Genomic DNA, 17,500 nt, shown 5'->3' with positions numbered 1-17,500 from the left:
GCCTATGTGATGATAACTAGGTCTATGTGATGATAACTAGGCCTATGTTATGATAACTATAGGCCTATGTGATGATAACTAGGCCTATGTGATGAAAGGTCTATGTTATGATAACTAGGCCTGTGTGATGATAACTAGGCCTATGTGACAATAACTAGGTCTATGTGATGATAACTAGGCATATGTGATGATAGGTCTATGTGATGATAACTAGGCATATGTGATGATAACTAGGTCTATGTGATGATAACTAGGCCTATGTGATGATAACTAGGCCTATGTGATGATAACTAGGCATAATATAACAAAGGCAACATGAATATACATAGATACAAAAGGACAAAGATCAACACTTAAATCCAAAGAGAAGAGGGTCTATACCAGAGAAAACAAAGTAGCAAGGAGTCAACGGCCGACATCAGCTAAATAGGCTAACTGCAAATAGAGTGGCCAGGTACTGACGCTAGCTCGACAGAACGTTAGCTACGACAGCTAGCCGGCCCGCTTGGCTCAATATAACGTTAGCTACGACAGCTAGCCGGCCCGCTTGGCTCAATATAACGTTAGCTACGACAGCTAGCCGGCCCGCTTGGCTCAATATAACGTTAGCTACGATAGCTAGCCGGCCCGCTTGGCTCAACATAACTTCTACGACAGCTAGCCGGCACGCTAGCTCAACATAACGTTGGCTACGATAGTTAGCCGGCCCGCTAGCTCAACATAACATTAGCTACGATAGCTAGCCGGCCCGCTAGCTCAACATAAGGTTAGCTACGATAGCTAGCCGGCCCTCTGGTCCAACAGAACGTCAGCTACGATAGCTAGCCGGCCCGCTGGCTCCACATAACGTTAGCCAACATAACGTTAGCCACTATAGCTAGCCGGCCCGAGAGAGAGAGAGAGAGAAAGAGAGAGAGATATCTCCATGGCGGGAATAGAATAGAGTGCATTAAAAACTCCTGCCTCTTCATCTTGGCATAACAATGCTGCACGCGCTCTCTCTAGGTTAGCTAACGCTAGTTAGCCTTTAGCTAAGCTACTAGCCAACATGGCTATCCCGACTGAAACACACGTTAGCACTCGATATTATAACGTAGCTAAAGCTAACTAGCTGTCCCTGCCTTTAGCTAAGCCGACATGGCTAGCCTGACTGAACTTTCTAACATGCAACAACTTTCATCTTCAGTCCATCTGCCGAACGACCGTCCTCTTCGTCTTGGCTGGCATAACCTCCAATGCTGCATGCGCGAAATAGTCAGACGCAGCTGACGCACGCCGGCCAACTGTACACATGTAACCCCTCCCTTCGTTGAAACCAATAGTATGTCTGCTGCAGAGCCCCAGAGCTCCAATAGTTATCTGCAGAGCCGCAGAGCCAGGAACAAGTCAGACACATTCTACGAATGTGTCTAATGTGAAATATATAAGCATATAAGCAAAACTATATTTTAGGTCTGTGATGAAAAAGGGCCTCGCGGGAAGGGGGGCCTCGCAAAAAAAATTAAATAAATAAATAAAAATTATATATATATATATATTTTTTTTTGTGCAAGGCCCCCCTTCCTGCGAGGCCCTGTGCGACCGCACTGCGCGCACACACCCTGAGGCGGCCCTGCCTGTGGTGATGATGCTCCAGGCAGCAGGTCTGCTGTGGTGATGATGCTCCAGGAAGGAGGTCTGCTGTGGTGATGATGCTCCAGGCAGCAGGTCTGCTGTGGTGATGATGCTCCAGGCAGCAGGTCTGCTGTGGTGATGATGCTCCAGGCAGCAGGTCTGCTGTGGTGATGATGCTCCAGGAAGGAGGTCTGCTGTGGTGATGATGCTCCAGGAAGGAGGTCTGCTGTGGTGATGATGCTCCAGGAAGGAGGTCTGCTGTGGTGATGATGCTCCAGGAAGGAGGTCTGCTGTGGTGATGATGCTCCAGGCAGCAGGTCTGCTGTGGTGATGATGCTCCAGGAAGGAGGTCTGCTGTGGTGATGATGCTCCAGGCAGCAGGTCTGCTGTGGTGATGATGCTCCAGACAAGCAGCAGTGAGCCAGTGGTGTTAATGTGGCAGGAATGCAGGACGTGTGCTTTCCCACGCTGTTGGTTTTCCTCTGCCGGGCGCGTCTGAGACGAGGCTCTGGGCTGGCTAGGCCTAATGCAGCCAGAGAGCAGACAAATGGAAAGTGACACTTGTGTGTGTAGAATGGTATTTGTGGCGACGCTTTGACTACAGATAATAAAGTGTTCGCCCTGAGGTGATTCTGCCTTGCAAGCACCCCCAATGAAACTCACTTACTCTGAGAGATAGAGAGAGAGAGAGAGAGAGAGAGAGAGAGAGAGAGAGAGAGAGAGAGAGAGAGAGAGAGAGGAGGGGGATGAGGCTGGAGGAGAGAAGAGTAGAGACATAGGAAGAGAGAGAAGGAGGAGGGGAGGAACGGAGGCAGAAGCAGGGAGAAGATCTAAAGAGCTGCTTCAGGGGGAATTAAACAAATCAAGACACATTTCTGGTCATTTCATTGCTTTAAGGAAATTCTGCACACAACATATTTCTTGTGATTTCGTTGCTTTTTGGAATCAGAGAATATTACTATTGTGCATTGTGATTTCTCAAGAGGCTGTGTAGAAAAGAAATGTGATCCCACTTGCTTACATAGTTGCACCACACCACAATCCTCTCTGTTCGTAGTTGCAGTAGGGGGGGGGTTCATATTTTCTGTGGTTAGTTGCAGTAAGGGGGGGTGGCAAGGTGAGTCTTGGGGGAGACTGATCTTGAGTGAGACAGGGATTAGGTACCTTGCTTAGGTCATTTAATTTCAGTCGCTAAACATATAAAGCCTGTTTACTTTTAAAGAGCCCACCAAACGGCTTTCAGGTCACATTTCACAACACGTCTGCAGTTTGACGTGTATCTGATAGGACATAGGATGTTGGGGGGTGGGACTTAGCATTGGGAGGGAATTAATTTGAACTTTAACCAAAGATAACAGAAGAATAGGGTGACATGGACGTTAGCCTTTAACTCCATTGTTGAGGGTAAATGGGAATACACTTTAAAGGACCATGCCAGTCTAATTTTGACTTCTCGTCATTACTGGAGATTGCCCATCTTTAACAAATGTTACAGTATGTGTGTTTAGCTGATATCAGCTTACCTTACTAAACGCTATTCAAACTGCCCCTGATAAGGGGCGGAAAATACTCCACGAGACTTGAAAGTTGTTTGTATGAAACTCAGCCTTCTTAAAACCACTGTACCATTTAAATTTCGCTACACTACTAGAAGTGCCTCGTGTTAAGCTTCCACATTCAATTGGGTGCGCTTGTTATTAACTCCTGGGTGCTCCCGGTTGCTGCACACATAGCTTGTAGTAGAGCAATACAGTAACGATAGGGAACTTAAAGGTTTTCACAAGGGTGAATTACCCATGCCTTGCATCTTTCAAGTTTCATATTTTCAACCCCTTTCAACATCAGTGGTGGAGTGGAAGGTAGGCTGAGACCTACCAAAACATACACTTTATACACCTATGAAGACTAAGGGCTAGATCCACAAAGAATAGATTGCACGGTGCTAGTTGCACCCTACTTACAATTCATTATGAATTGAAAATGGGGGACCCTGGTGTAAACAAGACGAAAGTCTTTCTCTGGTCTGATTGATTGAAACTTTTATTAACACTTTGGCTGCCTAAGGTTAAATTCATGATATACCATAGATTGCCAGCGCTATTTGTCTATGGAGAAAGTCCCCTTCTTTGCAGGGCTATAACTTTTTAAATTCTATTGCTACATTGCCATTATTAGGGCCCATTCAAAGTCCTATATGTATTGTTCATTGTGTAGCAACGTTAAACTTTTTCATTCACATATTCATAGTAAAGTATGGTCTAATGTATAAGTATGTTTTCATCTCTTTCTGCAGCTTTCTCCAGAACGTGATATATAGCCCCAAATGCATTATATTGATGATGAAATACAGTTTGATGGCAATCAGCGCGATATAAAAAATTCCAACTAGACGTACTTCTAGAAGTTACTACACGTCATCTGATGTTGACCGGATGGGCGAGGGGGCGCTTATAATTCCGTGGGCAGCGTTATACCAATCATCTAATGTGGGTCAAATGTTGATAATAGCAGTTAGTATCGAAGACGGTAACGTTACACGCTGAAACTCACCCCAGTCTCCGCGCGCCGTTGGGCGATCATCGTAGAGTAGAAATCTTATCATTATGGGATATATTTTTATCTCCAGCTTGTATAATGGTATATACGTCCAAATCATGTTGTTTATCGAGTTATTGCCAATCGATCACTGTGTAGCGTGACGAGCCAGAGTCCCATGACCTATAGCGAGCGCCCGGAAGTACTACGGACGTCTAGCACAACCTCTATGGCACATCCTGTTTGGCGATTGCGCCGATCGGCCACCAGATGGCGCTCCTGAACCGCCAGAGAGCTCAGTGGGTCCTGCTGGTGGATCTCAGGCCAGCGGAGGGGACATATGAATCCGATCGCAGATTTTTGAAATATTGATATAAGGACGACGTAACGCGTCCTCCGGCAACTTTAGCATGGCCAGCAAAGACGTCTAAAGACGGTTCCCGGCACCCAAAGTGTTAACAGATTGTAGAATGGGTAGAATACAGTAAGGCTCAATACACACAATTGTTAAGGGGATGCAGACCAGAGAAAGACTTTCGTCTTGTTTACACCAGGGTCCCTCATTTTCAATTTATAATGAATTGTAAGTAGGGTGCAACTAGCACCGTGCAATCCATTATTTGTGGATCTAGCCCTAAATGTGTTAAGGACAGGGACAATCTGTGGTCATGGTGAGAAGTAACATTTTTTATTTTATTTATTAAAAAAATAGGGACAATGCACATTAATGAACATTTATATGTAGTAATAATAATAATGCAGGATAATAATGCAGGAAACATTGTAAACATGCCAGATTGTAGCTAGAAGCTAATTTCCACCTGTAGTCCCTTTGCAGGTTGATGTGAACACAAAACATGCAAATAACATGCAATAGAAAGACAATGAACAATAAAGACAATAAAAAATGTACATAATCATGCAGTACAAAGACCACATGCAGGACAAAATAAACAACAAAAACATAAACAAATGTACATAACCTTATTACAACAAAACTCTGACATGACAATACACAGGACTAATTGACACACAAACAATTAACACTGTATGGTGATTGCTCTTAAAAACCTATTTGAGAAAATCATATTTCTGTTGAAAATGTATTTATTGTAAGTGTATATATTGACACAAACCTGAACACCTCCAGAGAAGTGAGCAAAATTACCTTTTCACTTCACGGGGTCTACAGGGTTATTTCCTTTCAACAGTAAATAAAACAACTGCTAACAAAGATGTCGGTTTCAGCAAGAGAGCAGAGCTGCTGTAAGCAAGATCTGTGTGTGTGTGTGCACGCGCGCGCGCGCGCGCGTGTGTGTGTGTGTGTGTGTGTGTGTGTGTGCACGTGTGTATATGTGTGTGTGTGTTCTGTCTGCCAGGCCATGTGTACAGAGAGGAGCCCTTCAGGATCAATCAATTCTCAGTAATTTCCCTCACAGCCCATAAAAGGCAGGTCTGTCTGGAGGGAGCATGAGGTTGCCACATCAAACCAGCTAATTAATTTTCATGGTTGATTCAGTAACATCTGGCTTCCGAGATAAATGCTAACAAGGAAATGTAAACACAGCAGTAGTCTTTCATATAACATTTCATGCATCTTGGGAGAAAACCTTTATAGTAGAAATCTAATTAGTGTTTCTGACATCATACATTGTCCACCACCGTAAGGTACACCAATGTTATTGATACTCGTCTGCGAGAATTCAATCAAACTGACAATAGCTGCACAGACACTGTCTGGAGATGAGGCGGGGAGTGATCACGTTTTGACGGTTATATCTTAAAGGGGACATTTTTGTGTCTTTTCGACAATTCGACACATCCTTGAGTCTGTGGAACGTGGTTGTTAAGTTTTTCGGCAAGGAAACGAGTCTAATTTTAAATATTTATTTTCCAGACCCTCTTTCTTCTTTTGTATTAAGCCGTTTTCGGTGGGTGTAGCAACACACCACATTATAAATAAACTGCCTTCTCTGGCTGACTACCTCACACCCAAGAGTAAAAAAAACTTAAAGAAAATAATTACAAACTGGGCAGCACTGTTACTGGCTCCAAAAAGCACCACTAATTGATTAATTCAAGCTCATTTATTGCTTTACATCACAAAGGACAATAATTAACAGTTTGTTAATCTGAATACTGAGATTAAAACCCTATGCCATTTTCCCCAGGGCCTAAATAACTAAGCAGACTAGGCAAAACACATTTTCCATAATGTCACCTTTACCATACCTGTTACTGTGGGCCTTATCTTAGTTGCAGCATGCTACTACAGAAAGAACATTAATAAAATAAAAAATTCACCTTCTTACTGTTACTATTATGTACTTTGCTACTATGTCTATCTATCTTCTATGCACTATGCTACTATGCCTACACTTCTATCCACTATGCTAATATCTCTATACTAGCCTACTATGCACTCAGAGTGTAACACTCAAGTTCGACACTGTTTGACGAACAACACCACTTACCCTTAGCTGCCAGAGGCGTCCTGCTGACTTGTTGTACACAATGTGTACGTCGCTTTGGATAAAAGCATCAGCTAAATGACTAAATGTAAAATGTAAAATGTAAATGAGATGATTCCACCCCTGGTTAGTGAAAGTACCGCAGACTTCCAGTTGAGTGTCAACTTTGTGTTTCTTCCATCTGCTTGGGCAGGAAATGGATTGATTCAATCTTAGATGGGATTGGCTGTAATGAAATAAAAGATTAAATTCAGGAGCCATGTCAAATTTTTTTTCTTCCTTTTTAATTTTGATTTTAATGACTTAATCCATTTTTGACATTGTGCCATGCTCGCGTGGCTGTGATGGATCAGTGCACAGATTGCCGTAGTGACTTCAGCCCTTGTTCTCCTCCCCGCCATTTGGGAAACGCGGTGGCTCATAGGAGAGGCCTATAGATGGGACAGAGACGAGAAATACATTTCCATTGTCTTACAGATAAGCATTTGTTTGATGATTGTGATGACACAGGCAACAGTGAATCCAGATATGGCTATTCTTCAAGAAATCATTACAGTTTGATTTTTATCTCTGCAATTATGGATAGTGTTGCCTACCTGCCAAATAATTGCCTCCCATCTTTTTCTTTTCCCTGCGTTGTCGTTCAATAAATCAACCTTGAGATGGATGGAGGGAGTGTTCCTAAAACGCTCTTTCTGGTGTCTAGCAAACAGCAGGGCTCTCCTTTCCCCCACACGCACTTGAATTGATTAGTTCTCCGGTTTAGGGCATATTCAACATGTCTGCCCCCTGCAAGCAGCTCTACACCGGCTTGTACACGTGCCACTCCACTCCTCTGCTCTCTCTCTCTCTCTCTCTCTCTCTCTCTCTCTCTCTCTCTCTCTCTCTCTCTCTCTCTCTCTCTCTCTCTCTCTCTCTCTCTCTCTCTCTCTCTCTCTCTCTCTCTCTCTCTCTCTCCTTGCTCTCTCTCTCTATCTCTCTCCTTGCTCTCTCTCTCCTTGCTCTCTCTCTCTCTCCTTGCTCTCTCTCTCTCCTTGCTCCCTCTCTCTCTCTCCTTGCGCTCTCTCTCTCTCTCTCTCTCTCTCTCTCTCTCTCTCTCTCTCTCTCTCTCTCTCTCTCTCTCTCCTCTCTCCTTCCCTCTCTCCGCGGGAAGCTCCTGTAGGGCACTGAAGCTTTGATTGACTGGCGGCCGAGTCCGCAGGACACCTATTATTATCATCTCTACCTCGACTGCAGGGCAGGAGTGTGGGGGGGGGGGGCACCGTCCAGGGGGTCTGGCCGACAGCCCCTGCTTTGTGTGCCCAATAGTCAATTAGAGGCGGCTCACCGCCGGAGACGAGTGGATGCAGGGTTAATTGCAGAGGACCAAACAGCTGGCTCTATCAGGGCCCATTGTGTTTGCAGCAGTTGTCACGGCAATTGAGGCCTGGCTGTAATCGCTGACTAATCAGCCCTGTGCCAGATGACACCTCCATTAGCACAAGGCAGGTATTGTTCAGGACGCAAAGCTGCCTCTGGCCCCACCCCCTGCACGTCCTTTCACAGCCCTTTTGTCCGCCATGCTAACGGAGGTGGCTGGAGGATGTCATGCACCCTGATCCTATCTCTGCCCCCACGAAACAATAGCCACAGGTCAAGGGTTCCTCCGTTGGAACAAAGCCTCCAAATCTGTCCATTCTGGGGCGGCGATACATTTAAACAAGTCAAAACTTTTCCCCCCAAAGTGAGCGATTCAGGCATGAAGGATCCGAAGATGGTTTGAGTCATTAATTATTAATTTGAATAGCTTTCATAACAATGAGGTGGAAAGGGCAAACGCGTCAGTCTGCGGAGGGTAGGCTTGAATATGCAGCAAGATGGTGGAAGACAGGCGGATTAACATGACTTGGCCTAGTAGCAGCGTGTTCCTCAAGGCCTGTGGTTTTGAAAGGACACATGGTGGGCGCCGGGGTCTGTGTGTGCGGCGGTGTCTAATGTCCTCCGTGGGCTCTGCCGGCTGCTGACAGCTCATGCACATTTAACAGGGAGAGTCTCTGGAGGAACAGGCTCCCAGTGAACCTGGCTGACGTTGCACTGTGGCTGACCCCCCTCTATCCCTCCTCTCTTCTCGTTGGGAATCCGCTCCTGTTGTCTCCCTGCCCTGACCTCGTCACAGACGGCCCTGTTTGTTTGGCCAAGGTTAATGTGTGTTATGTGCTCATTGATCTGTGAGAACATAATTGCGGTGGAACCAAATGGCTTCTCCCGTCTTCGCTAAGAGCACCTTTTCTTCCGCCGACGGACGGAGAGGACGGGAGAACGTGGGAAGCGGTAATGCGGGCTTTCGGCAGAGAGGGGTGGAAAGGTTGAGGGCTTTTTGAGTTCTGTTGGGAGCAATACGTTGGCTTCGCTAATAAGGAGAAATTTCTCCAACCTGATCATAATTTTATAGCATTTGGAGCTAATAAATGAGAGCAAGGACATTCCAGGCGTTTCAAATGTTTTCCCCCGTGCATATTCAATTAAACCCTCTAATTAAAAGGCAAAGCGCTCTCGTGCTCCTCTGGATTTGATACTGGACTCTCTCTGCAGCCTCTGACTCCCTATCGCCTCTCTCCTCTCCTTCAGTACACCCATCCCCATGCACCCTCACCCACCCACCCTCATGCACCCTACCCACCCCCATGCACCCTCACCCACCCACCCACCCTCATGCACCCTACCTACCCACCCCCATGCACCCTCACCTAACTCCCTGCTCTCATGCTCACTCTGTCTGCCTCTGCTTCTTGTGATCAACACAATTTGACCTCTCACTTGGAAGAAGTGCACAGAATTTAATGGGTTTTCTTCTCTTTTTTTCCCCTTCAGTCTAATCCAACCAGTTCCCTCTTTATTGCTGTTTTGTACCCAGTGGACCTCATCTTAACCAGGCCTCCTCCCCCTCCACCCCCCTCCACCAAATTAGTTCATCAGAATTCAAAATGTACCGGCGCTGGCTAATTAAAGGAGTGTTAATTGAGTGTTCAGAATTGGGTACCCCCCTTCCCGAAACACACACACACAGGCATGCACGTGCGCACGCATGCACGCACGCACGCACGCACACATACATTACACACACGCACGCACACACTATCACCCATACGCACTCGCGCTATCACAATGGCAGCACAGGGTATACCAAGGACGACGCGCATGGGGAGTTTCATGCCAATCAAACACGGAGAGCCGGGAAGGCGTTCGTCCTCCCAGTGAAATGGGATTTCTAGATCATATCATGACCCCTCTGCGGCTCTGTCCCACTCCTACTGCCATGTTATCCTATCCTCCAGCCTCCTATCTCTCTCTCTCTCTCTCTCTCTCTCTCTCTCTCTCTCTCTCTCTCTCTCTCTCTCTCTCTCTCTCTCTCTCTCTCTCTCTCTCTCTCTCTCTCTCTCAGAGCACTGGAGAATGTAACGTTGCACACACACACACACACACACACACACACACACACAGATAGCCTCTCTCACTTAGGTGCGTGGTGCTGCTAATGAGGCCTGGCATTTAGAGATGTGGCTCTCTGACACATGGGCATTGTGTGCCAGGCACCGGATGATTAAGGACGAAGGTCAGACCATTAATTGCCTCTCTGCCATCTCCGCTCCCCGGTGCGTGATCTCTCAGAACTGATGCATGATGTGTCTGCCAGGTCTATTTTTTATCTGCCTTTCCTGCACGGCTCAGACTCCGTGCCCGCTCATAGTTTGTTCCCCCCCCCCCTGCCAGCCGCGGAGGTCACTCCGCGTGTACGTCCTCTTCAGGTATCCGAACCCGCGTCGCTCCAGGTCCCCCCCCCCCCCGATCGCCGCCGTTTCACGTATACGCACGTGAGCGCGTGACACCTCCCGCTCTCAGGAAGGGGGAAAAAGCTTATTCTTCGATCCCCAGGGGAAATAATTAATCCTTACAAGCCTGTCGCATGTCAAAATGAAGCGAGTGTGAAGCATTTAGCCCAGGAGGCATTGCAGACTGTCGCCTGCACAGGCACCTGTTGTTGTGCCTGCCCTACATTTCAAGAGAGCACTGAGCAGAGGATAACAACATGCTCCACTGATGGCAAGTCAAACACACAATTGCAGCTGCAGCTCTTTGTCTGTGTGTGTTTGTGTGCGTCGTTTTCTTTTTATCAGTGTGTGGAGGGCCCAGTAGTGTGTGTGTGTGTGTGTGTGTGTGTGTGCGTGCGTGCGTGCGTGCGTGCGTGTGTGTGCGTTGTGGTGAGGGAACACAGAGAGAGCAGCGCCTCGGAGGGTGTTTATCAGCGAGCACCATCTGTAGACTGCTGCTCAGGACTGATCTGCTGCAGCCTCAGCCTCACACAGTCTCCCCTTATAGCCTCCATCATGTAGAGAGAGAGAGAGAGAGAGAGAGAGAGGAGAGAGAGGGGGAGAGAACCAGGGAAGAGTAAATAAAGAATGGAGGTAAAAAGATAAAAAAAAAAATAAGTTAAATGCATAGAAAGGGAGAGAATGAGAGAGTGGGGCGAGAGAGAAAGAGAGAGGGATGGAGAAAAGAGAGCTCCCAGAGTTTGTGGTCATGCATACTGTAATCAACTTGGCAAAAAAAAAATGACACCATGGAACTTTTAAAAGAGGAAGCCAGAGTCACCAACATACAGATTCTGATTTGCCTCCTCCTCCTCCTCCGCGTCTTCCTTTATGCCCGAGGGTTCTAATAAACCGGAAACCTTTGTGGGGCTGAGATGGGTTTTTGTGGGCCTGAAAGACCTCTAATCCCTGTGGCCTGTGAAGTGTGAAACCCTTTGATGCCAGGTTGGTGCGCCGCCGACGGCTCTGCCTATTGACAAACAAGGACCGAGCCAGGGGACAGAGGCGGGGAGACGGAGGGGATGGCCTTTCTGCTCTGCAGAAGAAATGCAGCTCAGGACTCAGTCAGTGAAAAGGAATAGAATTAGACACCCTTTAATGAATTTCCTGGCTGTTTTTATGTGATTTTTTTCCCCTCCCTCATGTGGCAGTAATTAGGTGGAATGATGGGCGGATTGCAGCTGGGTGGGGTGGGGGGGGGGGGGGGGGGGGGGTGGCGGGGCATGGGCCCTTGATATGCCAAAGCCGAGTATCTCTCCTCATTTAGACGATGTGATGATCAGATATGTTATTTTTTTATTTATTTTTTTGCCTTCATGTAAAGGAGATCAGAAGAAAAAAAAACGCCGCCTTCTCCATTTGCATGTGGACCAGCGATGTGGCTTTGAAAATGAGCATGTATTCCTCTCCGGAGCACAAATGAAACGAGTCCCGTCAGTTTCCCTGCTGCCGGTCGGGAACATCAAAGCGGACGGCACCGCTGTAACCAGGCTGGCCCGGCCCCCTCAGCCGCCCCCCCCCCCCCCCCCCCCGGCCGGCCCATTAGGGTGACACCGGGTTCCTTCACTCGCATTAGAAGCAACTCATTAAAGTTACCCTAATTCACACGTAAAAAAGGATTAGTCGGGTTAGTTTGATTATCATTTTGAAATGTCCCCGTTTTTTGTCACTTTCCCTTCTTTGGCCGGGCGTTCTGTAGGACGGAGGAGAATAAAGGCTTTGCTCAGAATCGGTCTCCCACTATAAATTTGTCTCATGATATTCACAGTCACGAATGTCAAGGCTCCCCCCTTCTGCTTTTAAACTCCCAATTTATTCCTTTTATGATATGGATCTTGTAGATTTAATCATTTTCACAGCTGGAGGCCCATTGGATTGTGGAAATGAACTCCCCATGCTGTCTGTAATGGGAGTCTAGAAATGGGACTTGTGACTGCTTGACTGTGGAGTCTCTTTATAATGACTTTGTGATCGGAAAATAAATGGACTGAGTCCTAATCACAGCCTGTACCCTGCAGACTGCTCAGGTCCACGGGACATTTGCTGACTGCATGGTTATGGCAGTTAATTTTTGTGCGTTTTGTTAGCTTTTGCATAGAAATGCCATTTTTGAAGGGGTTGCAAGTCATTTGTGGCAGTTGATATATTGCTTGTAAATTGAGTTCTTTCCCCAACCCCCACCTTTTTGTTGCACTGTGCTAAGTAGCCATGAAATTGCCTGAATAATGTCGTTTAAATCCAATCTCTCCACGGGGCTCCTCACCTCCATACCCCGACCACCAAACCCTGACATGCATGGGGCTTTTTTGAAATCTCCATTTTCCTGCCACCTCTGTTGACAGTGGCCAGACCTCAGCTCCCTGGGTGAGGGACACTGCCTCTCCCACCGGCCTCTTCCTCTGCTGAGTTGACTTTTGGGATTGGATTCGATACAGCTCCCTGTCCCGCTCCCGCATCCCTGCCTACCCCACCGCACTATAGCTGCCCTGCCTACCCCACCTCACTATACGTGCCCTGCCTACCCCACCGCACTATACGTGCCCTGCCTACCCCACCATACTATATGTGCCCTGCCTACCCCACCGCACTATACGTGCCCTGCCTACCCCACGCACTATACGTGCCCTGCCTACCCCACCATACTATATGTGCCCTCCCTACCCCACCATACTATACGTGCCCTGCCTAACCCACCGCACTGGTTCCCTGCCTACCCCACCGCACTGGTTCCCTGCCTACCCCACCCTACTATACATGCCCTGCCTACCCCACCGCACTATACGTGTGAAGAAACACAAGGCCTGGTTAGAATTGGTACAGTACCTACATTGTGTGCGTGTGTGCGTGCGTGCGCCATTACAAGTGTAATATTGTCATATATTTTGTGTTATTTGATTATGGTAATTTGTTGAACTTTTCTTACTTTAAAAGAACAGCCAGAGAACAGCCAGAGAACAGAAGGATCTATCATACTAGCTTCCTAAGAAGTGTGTTCTAACCTGTGCGTGGAGAGTAGGTGGCAGTGCAGCGTTGTCATACTAGCTTCGGGAGCATGTCTATGTTCCCGGGTCCTATGTTCCCCGGGTTCTATGTTCCCCGCTTTGATTGATTGATTGATTGATTGAACATTTTAGACCACCAGCCCTGATTCCAAACTCTAACCGTAACCAGTTCGAAAGAGGGCCTAAGCTTAACCGTTCGAAACAAGGCGGACATTAATAATTAATAAAATAATAAAAATTAATAAAATGTTCAATCTATTAATCAATCAAAGCGGGGAACATAGAACCCGGGGAACATAGGGATGATCCCCTAGCTTTCTAAGAAGCTCTAACCTCTGCGTGGAGAGTGGGTGGCAGTGCAGCGTTGGCTTTGCCTTGTGAGACTCAGGACTATGTCTCATTATCTTTCCTGTTTTCTCAGGTTGGTGATATGTAAAGCCACAAGCACAAATGACTTGGAGACAAACGTTTACCCATTTATTTATTAGGAAATTATTCTGTTTCGTGTAGTAGTGGTAGTAGTAGTTGTAGTAATAGTAGTGGTAGTGGTAGTCGTCGTAGTAGTGGTAGTAGTGGTAGTAGTAGTAGTAGTAGTAGTAGTAGTAGTAGTGGTAGTGGTAGTGGTAGTGGTAGTGGTAGTGGTAGTGGTAGTGGTAGTGGTAGTGGTAGTGGTAGTAGTGGTAGTGGTAGTGGTAGTAGTTAGGGTGACCAGATGCAAAAAGTCCAAAAGTGGGACAACAGTAAGATTTTGGTGGGACAAAGTGGGACAACAGTAAGATTTTGGTGGGACAAAGTGGGACAGATAGATAATGTAAATTTTTTTATTAGAATAACTGAGTCTGGCAAAATGACAGGAGCTAGTTTCATACCACAGTCGGCTGACCTGTATGAATGCGAGTGTTGTACTATGTGATAGACACTTGTTATCTCCGCTGCAGTCACCTTGTCCGTCTGGCTATCATTGTTTGGTTTAAAAATAAACGTATCCATAGATCTGGATGTTTCTTTTTGGTGAACCACTTTCAAGTGAGACTCACGTCTACTGTCTGTGGCGCTTCAAGTCGTATTCTCCTCCATGCGCAATTGAAAACGAACTATGACACAAAACACAGAGAGCCTGCTGTGGATTGCCTGCCATCTGCCTCACCCAGTCATGTGTCGTTTGCCAGTCTTGGTTGTAACTGCAGGTCTGTTTCTTTTTACTGCTTTCCATCTTGAACTAGTTCGCTTGTAATGTTGTTGTGTTTTTTTGACCAATCAGATTTGCGATATGAGGTAGCGTCACAAGTTCAACTCTCACGAGCAGAGCAGTGCGCTAATTACTATAACCACTCAGATCTGCGATATGAGGTAGCGTCACGACTCAGTCACGTCACAAGCAGGCAAGCAGCGCGCTAAAGTACTATAACCAATCAGAGCAATGTGTGTGGACAAGAGGCGGGTTGCTACGTTTACTGTCTGTAGGGAGGGGCTTTTAGACGCATGTTTTTTTTTGGCTTCGAAAAGAGGGACATCCTCTCAATATGAGGGACGCGGGACATTTGGTCAAATGGTGGGACAGTACAACCAAAAGGGGGACACCTGGTCACCCTAGTAGTAGTGGTAGTGGTAGTGGTAGTAGTGGTAGTAGTAGTAGTAGTAGTAGTAGTAGTAGTAGTAGTAGTAGTAGTAGTAGTAGTAGTAGTAGTAGTAGTAGTAGTAGTAGTAGTGGTAGTAGTGGTAGTGGTAGTGGTGGTAGTGGTAGTGGTGGTAGTGGTAGTGGTAGTAGTGGTAGTGGTAGTGGTGGTAGTGGTAGTGGTAGTAGTAGTAGTAGTAGTAGTAGTAGTAGTAGTAGTAGTAGTAGTAGTAGTTGTAGTAGTGGTAGTGGTAGTGGTAGTGGTAGTGGTAGTGGTGGTAGTGGTAGTGGTGGTAGTGGTAGTGGTAGTAGTGGTGGTAGTGGTAGTGGTGGTAGTGGTAGTGGTAGTGGTAGTGGTGGTAGTGGTAGTGGTAGTGGTGGTAGTGGTAGTAGTAGTAATGTGAGTTTTTATCAAGACTGACCAAGTGCTAGCTAAGAAGATGTTAGCATAGCAGTGCATGTCCTCATGTTAGGGGGTCGTTTTCTGGCTCCTGCACATCATATCATGCACATTTTATTAAGAAGCTAATCTAATCTGTATGTTTAAATGGCCATTTCATGCACCACCTGTTTTACTGAAAAATAATAGTGTGTTAAAGGAACACGCCAACATTATGGGAAATGCACTTACTGTATTATCCAGAGTCAGACAAGAAGATAGATACCAATTTCCTCTCTGTGTGTTCAGTAGAAATATATCCGGCTGCAAGCTAGCCTAGCTTAGCACAAATTAATGGAAGCAGATACGGATCAGTTAGCCTAGCTTTTGGCCAAAAACACCTTTGAGTTGTAAGCTGGGCTAGTAGTCCATATTCACTTCCATTCATTTGTGCTAAGCTAGGCTAGCTTGCAGCCGGATAGCTTTCTACTGAATGCACAGAGGTAATTGTTATCTATATTCTTGTCTGACTCTGGAGAAGATGGTAAGTGCATTTCCCTTAATCTTGGTGTGTTCCTTTAAATGTTAGTTCGCTTATAATATTAAACTAGTCCCTGTTGGCTAATGTATAGATCGTTCGCTATTTAGTTTGAACAGCACCGCAATGTGCGCTAGTCTTGTCTCCACTAGAGCATTTGGTCGGGAATCTCGACAGGAATGAATTCCATGATCAATCACGTGAGTGGGACAGGGCGGGAATACAAATCAACAGGGCAGGACAGGATTAATGATTTTTTGGATGAATGTTTTCTTGATTCGGAATGAAATTGTGGCCATAATCAAAGAGCTTCCTATTTGTCTCACCCAGAACATAAAAAAATTGAATGGGACAGGAGTAATTTTTGTAACTTCCACCGGCATCAGGACGTGAATGATAATCCACTCCTGTCAGGCTCTAGTCTCCACTACTCCACAGTAATATGTGAGTCCAGGTTGCAAGAGTGAAAACAGCTAGAATGGTTTAGATATCAAGTATGATAATTGATAACAAATAGATTGATTTGAGCATAGTTACTTTACTAGCTATTATATTTATTATTATTATTATTATTATTATTATTATTATTATTATTATTATTTATTATTATTATTATTATTATTATATTATTATTATTATTATTATTATTATTATTATTATTATTATTATTACTATATTTACTAGCTTCACTCTAGTGAAGTAGAAATTAGTGAATGAAATAGGAGAGGATGTGAATTTTCATAATACATTTTTTGCATTATGTGAAATAGCAATACTTACCTGACAGAACTAGACTGTTTTCATTTGGAATGTGTTTGATAAACATAGAAGACTTTGTAAAGAGAAGCCACACGTTTGCCTGTCTCATTATTTCCTCCTGGTTCCTCAGACACACACACACACACACACACACACACACACACACACACACACACACACACACATACACACACACACACACACACACACACCTACACACCTACACACACACACACACACACACACACACACACACACACACACGCACGTGCATACGCACACACACACCTACAGGCTCCTTCAGACTGAGACCTTTAACAGATCTTGTTAGTCAGCACATCTCTGAAGTTTTCACATCTGATTATGTGCAGGACTCCGATGATCTCGTTCTTTGTGTGCGTCTCTCTCTCTCAGTCCCTCATCTGCTTGTTTGCATCTGCAATTTGTATTTGTATCTGATGCCGTGTCACCAATCTGCCCTCTGTGCATTTTAAATTCCCTACACTGTTGCAGTGGAATAATGCTAGAGATATAGTTTATACCAGTAAATCCTATGAAAGTCATCATTTACCAGTTTACATTTTTAATACAGACAGGGGGAAACAATACTGATATTTATTTTCTTTCAAGTCTATTCAAGATCCAGACAATATAAATCCAGCTGCCCTCAACTGCTTACAATATTTAAAGCTATGTAAATGATATTTCTTGGCCAGGTCAGTTCATAGTGCTATGGTGC

At 45.6% G+C, this 17,500-nt stretch overlaps 1 protein-coding gene across 1 annotated transcript in view; it reads left to right on the top strand.

The window, feature by feature from the left end:
- fam222aa (family with sequence similarity 222 member Aa) overlaps positions 1-17,500 on the top strand; it is a gene marked incomplete at its 3' end in the record, with an annotated part of 97,281 nt that overhangs the window by 78,078 nt on the left and 1,703 nt on the right. The window lies entirely within an intron of this gene.

Source organism: Notolepis coatsorum, assembly GCF_963971535.1.
Source record: "Notolepis coatsorum genome assembly, chromosome: 10".
Taxonomy (NCBI): Eukaryota; Metazoa; Chordata; class Actinopteri; order Aulopiformes; family Paralepididae; genus Notolepis; species Notolepis coatsorum.
This window is presented reverse-complemented; position numbering and strand designations above follow the sequence as displayed.